The sequence below is a fragment of the Magnolia sinica genome, chromosome 6, assembly GCF_029962835.1.
Source record: "Magnolia sinica isolate HGM2019 chromosome 6, MsV1, whole genome shotgun sequence".
NCBI classification, from domain to species: Eukaryota; Viridiplantae; Streptophyta; class Magnoliopsida; order Magnoliales; family Magnoliaceae; genus Magnolia; species Magnolia sinica.
Genome location: NC_080578.1, coordinates 102,247,625 through 102,254,679, shown reverse-complemented (window position 1 = coordinate 102,254,679; position 7,055 = coordinate 102,247,625). Strand labels below are relative to the sequence as shown.

Sequence of the window (7,055 nt, the reverse complement as noted above, 5' to 3'; positions counted from 1 at the left end):
TTCCACTGCTTTTGAATCTGAGGTGGTAGTGACCCTCAAGCCCTCTTCCGTTAGGGTTTTTGCATCCGACTTAGATCTGATAGCGGCATCCAGGAACGACCAAGCCATTTGTGATTTTTTCTTTTGGTATTCAAGGTAAGAGGATGATCGCATTGCAACTTGGTTGTCTGATTTCTTTTTCGCCCAAGCAATATGAGCCACCCTCCCATCGATCCTTCTTTCATGAAGATAATGGATGGCGTTGATCGCGTCCTATTCATAACAAAAACAGATGAAGGCAAATCCGCGGGGTCGATTAAGCTGTCTATTCCATGGTATGAACACATCTCGTATTTTCCCAAATTGACCGAAAATATGGAGAAGTTCTTCCGTTGTATCAAAGGTTAGGTTTGCTGCAAAAAGGGAGAAAGAGATTTGGAAGATTGAGATTTTCGGGAAGCAATTGTCTCCCACGGTTCCTCCCGATGTCGATCTCTTCCCCTATCCCTCTCGCGTTCCTCCATCAGCTGCTGAGGTGATATCTCCAGCATATGAACCGCATATGTCAATTGTCCCTAACTGTTCCTATCCATGTCCAGTCTAGGACGAGCTCCCTTCGATGACCAGCATATGTCAATTGTTGGAATTGCAAACCAAAGCCCAGCATTTGCTGTGACTATTCATCTTCCAAAGCACAACAACACTTTCCATGGAGCTGTTTTGGAAGATGAAATGCTTTGTGTATTTGCTAGGAATATAGTAGGGGCAGTTTTGTCTTTTCACCTTACATTCAAATGCCTATAAATTGGCATCCTGTGTATCCAGTTGAAGCAAGCAAAGCAAGCTAGTCAATAGCAAGTGTGAGAAGTTTGTAGCAGCAAAGCAGTTTAAAAGAATAAAAATTCTGTTTTTCTTCTCTCTTTCTTCCTTCTGCATCAGATTTCTTAGTTATGCTAAGGCTTTGTAAAGCCAAGAAAAGCTTTGGCTTATACAACCAACAAACTAGTATGTGGATAACAAGTCAGCAATCGAGCTAGCCAAAAATCCAGTGCAGCATCGAAGAAGTAAACACATTAATCCGGTGCAACATGGAAGAAGCAAACACATTAGCAGGGGTGTTAAACACGTGTTATCTCTTCAGATTACTAGGCTGTTTGCACTTAGTAGGGGGTGTCATATGATATCTCATTCACTTTTTGCCGATGATACATTGATATTCACAAACGAGAGTAAGTCCGCTCTTCAAGAGTTCAAGAGGTTTCTGGGTTCCTATCAAGCTTCCTCGGGCCAAAGAATTAATCAACAGAAATGCTCCTTCTTTTGTCCTAAAAAGATATCGCTCACTCGTCTCAGAAGCATTGAAGGAATTCTCGGATTTGGAAAATCTGCTTCATCTCTAAGCTATCTAGGTGTTCCTATATTGGAAGGGCGTCTTACAGCTAGTGCGTTTAAGCCTTTGGTGGATAAAGTAGTGGGTCGAATAAATGGGTGGATGGCTTGTATTCTGTCACAGGAAGGGCGTCTGGTCCTCATTAAGAATGTTTTATCAAGTATTCTGATTCATACTATGGCAGCGGTTCATATTCATGTGCAGGTGCTCAAGTCTATTGAGAGGCACATGGCGAACTTTTTTTGGGGTTGGTCTGAAGGAAAACAGAAGTGTCACTAGAAGGCTTGGAATTTGATGACTACGCCTAAGGATAAGGGGGGAATTGGAATTAAAAAGCTCGAAGACATTATGAGGGCTTTCTGACTTAAAATGGCGTGGACAATTAAATTTGGCAAGGATGATAATGTCTAGAAATCCTTTATGGTGGCAAAGTACCTTCCTCAAGACTTGCTTGCTGGGCTGGCTGTGTTAAGTCGGCTTTCTTCTCCCATGTGGAAGCGAATTAGGGTGCTTATTCCTATGGTCGAATCTCATGTTCAATGGCAAATAGGCGAAAGCAAGTGCAGCTTCTGAAGGGTGAATTGGACTGGTCTAGGCCCTCTCCTCCAGCTTGCTGACTTTGAAGTGCTGGTCGGGCTACATGATGTCCAAGTTTATTAGGTGATTGGATCTCTCGGGCCTCTTCCCCCTTCAGCTGCCCTTCTCTTTCTGCCTCAGAATATCATTGACCATGTGTTTCAGGCAGGTTTTTGTACCTCAGAGGATTTGGATGTGCCCATTTAGTCGTTAACACCGTCAAGAGAATTTTCTATTAAATCAGCTTGGTCGTTGTCCAGGGCCCCTAACCCAAGTCAGAGCTGGTCAAGATGGGTTTGGCACTCAAGGCTTCCTCCCAAGATTTCTCTCCTCGTTTGGAAAGTGATTCAAGATGCAATCCCCTGTGGATTGTGCGGTGCAATCTCAGGGTGTCCATCTCGCGTCCAGGTGTGCTTGTTGCAATAGTCGGGTCTCCCAGAATTTCACCATTGAAACCTCTCTTCATCTGTTTGTTAACAGCAATTTGGCGCAATCAGTTTGGTCAGCTATGGGTAGTTGGTTGGGGATTAACGTCATACTAGCAATATCGATTGAGGCAAGGCTGTTTCAATGGTGGGCGGTTGTCGAGTCTATGCAACGTAGGTCAGTATTTATGATGTTGATTCCCTGTACTATTATTTGGAAGCCGTGGAAAGCTCGAAATGCTGTAATTTTTGAAGGTAGAAGCATCTGTTCAGATCGTGTGGTTGCAAAGATCAAATGGTGGGCGAATTTTCTTACTGCTTCTAGGAGTGATAATTGTTGGAGTAGTCTTTCATGTCCAAATAGGACCTCGCTGAGCCATACAAGAAGAGTTGGATGCCCAGTTCTGATAAAGTGGGAGAGGCCATTGCCCGGATGGGTTAAAATAAATGTTGATGGTTCCGCTAGAGGAAATCCGGGAAGTTCTGATGGTGATGGAATTTGTAAAGGGCCGAGAGGCGAATTCATATTTGCCTATTCAGCTGGTTATGGTTTTGGAACTAACATAGTGGCCAAGCTTTGTGCGGTGCATGATGGGCTTTATATCGGTTTTCAGAGGGGTCTTAGCAATATCATTATTGAGTCGGATTCGTGTCTAGTCGTAGATCTCATTAATGGTGTGGCTCAGCCAGGTTGGAAATAGTAGGCGTGGTTGCGTAGGATCAACCAGCTCAGGAAGAGGGGCAATATCAGCATTGTGCACGTTGTCAGGGAAGGAAACACGCCGGCGGATTTCATGGCTCGATTAGGTAGTGCTACTCAGTCTTAGGCTTCTTTCATGAATCAATTTGAGCTTCCACGTCAGGTTCGAGGTATGATTTTTCTTGAGAAAGTTGGATTAGGATCGATTAAAGAGGCTCCATATCAGGTGGGGCCTTTGTAAGTATCTAGTGTGATCTCCTATATAATAGGTCAGGCTCGTTTCTTTTTGTTGGGGCCGGCCCGAAAGGATGTACAGTCAATCTTTTCTTAATAAAATTGGGGGGTTGGCCCACCTTCTCCAAAAAAAATAAAAAATTAAAAAAAAAACAAAAAAAAACATATTAATACCCAATACCATTTTCTGAGAGGTCATGTGAAGCAGAAAAAGATGAAATTAAAGTATTATCATACTACAGAATAGGTGGCGGATATTTTCACAAAGGCATTGCCGACAGATGCATTCAAATGACTAAGAACGATGCTCGGAATGAAGCCGGTTTTGGTTTGAAGGGGAGTGTTGGAATTGCAAACCAAAGCCCAGCATTTGCTGTGACTTGTCATCTTCCAAAGCACAACAACACTTCCCATGGAGCTGTTTTGGAAGATGAAATGCTTTGTGTATTTTCTAGGAATATTAAGTGTTAGAAGCTCCTAGTAGGGGTAAATTTATCTTTTCACCTTACATTCAAATGCCTATAAATTGGCATCTTGTGTATCCGGTTAAAGCAAGCAAAGCAAGCAAGTCAATAGCAAGTGTGAGAAGTTTGTAGCAGCAAAACAATTTAAAATAATAAAAATTCTGTTTTTCTTCACTCTTTCTTCCTTCTACATCAGATTTTTGAGTTGTGCTTGGCTTTGTAAAGCCAAGAAAAGCTTTGGCTTATTGTTGAGGGTCGAATATTGCATAATAGACCCCAATTACTACATGGATTTACGAACATGATACTGATTAATGGGTTATTTTAATCATGTTCGTGATGCAAGGTGAGTTTACAAGCGTGGACTGAAAAGGATGCTAAAGGCATGGATTTAACGCTCAAGCATCACCAAGGCATTGGAAGGGACTCCATGGGACCAAGATAGAGGATTTACATGCTGGAGATCAGAGAAATTCCAGCCACTCACTTTAAACAAGCCTGAAAGACGTCCATAATACAAGATCACAGGGTTCCCTCCATCTGATCAGCTCCAAACTTTATATATGGCCTGATGATCATGAATTAATTGTACATGTATATTTTCATCCATTAGATCCCTCTAGAAGTGCCCCAACGGATAGATCAGCCCCTAAAATCTATATTCTGGGCCCAACTGCAATCTGGATGTACCTCAATTTTAGGCCTAACTGTTAAAAAAATAAGAGAAAATAGATGGATGGAACAGATTTCTCATACTTATCACAGTGGACCCCACTTAAGCATGAGTATACATAGTGCACAATTGCACTTGCCGTGCATGGAAGCAGAGAGTCAGTTAAACCGACTCTTAACCGTCTCAAAATAGAAAATCTTATTTTCGTCTGCGGAAACAGAAGAATAGAGAGCCGCGGTTGGGTTTTGTGGGCCACCACCGTGTTTCAACGGTCCAATCCGGACTGTCCATCAGATCCCCATGACGCTTCTTATCACTACCTATGTGGCAGAATTGCAAAAGATCGCGAGGAGAGAAATCTAGCCGTTCAAACAGAGGATAGACGGTGTAAGGAGAAATCTGATGGACCACACCAAAACACAGAAAAAATAGTCATGTCTGACCAATTTTACATGCACAATCCAATGAACGGATTGGATCCTGCGAGAAACACCAGGAAATGTGCCCCACCAATGCCACAACGAAAGAGATTCTCATCCCTGTTTCATGTCCGGACGCAACCCGATTTTTGCGGGCTGTGGTGTGTGCTCGGTATGATCAGACGGCTGATTTGGACTGTCCATCAAATAGGCCATCCCAAAATGTCCCAGGGGGCGTTAATGTTTTGGAAAGAAAGCAAGGAAAGAAGAGTTTTCTGGATCACTTTTCTGCTGCATAAGATGTTGTGGATGCCGCAACTGCGTAAACAGCTGTCCATCTCTTGCCACGCACGACCGCACCAGCTCCAGCTCTTTAGCAGACGACCTCCCATCCACCATCCTTCATGGCTATAAGAAAGAAGGAGAGAGAACGTGAAGGGCAATGAATTTTGCAGGATCAGTTAGCTGGGAACGTCAGTAGCAGAGAGAGAGAGAGACAGGGAGTAGTTTTTGTTTATTTATTTTGTTTGTAGTTTTTTTTATCATGGTTTTTCAGAGATCTGGTCCAATCATGTTAGGTTAGACCTCTTAGGTAGGGCTAAGAGATGAAGCTTGTAGGAGATGGGAGACTCTATTTTATACCTTTAATTTAATTTATGAACTGAATTTGATATTAGTTTGATTATTAAGGGAATATTTTTAGTTTTTAATGATCTGTTGTGACTAAAATTACAATGGGTCTGTGATAGCTTGAGCATGTTCTTTTCCTTTTGATGTTTATGACGTCAGGAGCTCTGTTGTTCACCATCGTCTCTTGGGCATGGTCGAATGACGGTACCCTTCCTAACCTTCATAGCATATTGATTGGTTGGTAATTAGTTTAATTCTGTTGTTTACTTTGTCTCATGGGCATAGTTTGGTGATGGAATCCATTCTAATTCATATACCTTTCATCTCTTGAAAACTATATCAAAGGAAGTTCAGTTCGATGGTTACACCCTTTAACTGGATGAAGATAGGACTCTAAGTCCAGTTGAATACTTGAAACAGGCATAAGATCTCCCTGATTTCTACAAGTGGATCCTCTGAATCCCTAGTGTCCTTTCTCTGAATTCCTTAAGTTTTAGATAATTATTTCATCATTATTCCTCAATTTACACTTGATTTAGATTTCGTCTTTCTCTAATTCTAGTTCTACTTAGTTTCAGATTACGTACAGGTTTCAGTCCCTTGGGATTCGACCTCGGTCTCACCGAGTTTATTACTACATCACAACCCTATACTTGGGGAGTGAACAAGTTTTTGGTGTCGTTGCCCAAGTGGGCCCGTGACAACACTCGACATCTCTTGACTGAAGGAGGATTAGTTGAAGGGTTGACTATCCATCGCAGGACTAGACACCACTCAAAATCTCCTGAGTTAATTGAAGTGATGGCTGAGAACCAACCTCTTCTACCCCAACCTAGGGCGGAGGACATTTAGGATGAGAATGAGATGCATCAAGCACCCCCGCCTCGTACTTTACGAGATTATTTACAACTAGCGGGGGTGAGTACGCTCTCATGCATGATTTTTTTCTGAAAATACTAGACATATGAACATCCAGCCAGGGTTTATCCAACTCCTTCCTAAGTTCCATAGACTTGAATCTGAAGAACCATATCTACATTTGAAAGAGTTTGATGAGATCATAGCCACTTTATATTTTCAAAATGTGTCTGAGGACACAGTCTAGATGAAACTCTTTCCTTTTTCCTTGAAGGAGAAGGCTAAGACATGGTTACATTCACTGCGTCTTAGATCCATTGGCACATGGAATGATATGCAGAGGGAATTTATAAAGAAATTTTTTCCACATCATAAAACGATTACCCTTAAAAAAGCAATCATGAACTTCACTCAAAAGGAGGATGAAACATTTTACCAATGTTGGGAAAGGTTTAAGGATTTGGTCAGTTCATGCCCACAACACGGATTTAAAACGTGGCGCATCACAAATTTTTTCTACGACGGACTGACATCCTCCATGCGCCAAATGGTTGAGACAATGTGTAATGGAGAATTCATTAATAAAAATGTCAACGAGGTATGGGATTACGTCGATAGTCTTGATGAAAAAACACAATCATGGAACTGTTACCAAAAATCGAACACCACGTCGAGGCCGATTCAATCTAAGGAGAAAGGTGGATTGT

The 7,055-nt window shown here is 42.0% G+C and overlaps 1 non-coding gene across 1 annotated transcript; it reads right to left on the bottom strand.

The window, feature by feature from the left end:
* Positions 1 to 6,730: 6,730 nt before the first annotated feature.
* LOC131250313 (small nucleolar RNA R71) lies at positions 6,731 to 6,837 on the bottom strand. Its single transcript, XR_009173236.1, has one exon. It is a non-coding gene; the product is annotated as a small nucleolar RNA R71 (small nucleolar RNA).
* Between the last annotated feature and the right edge of the window lie 218 nt (positions 6,838 to 7,055).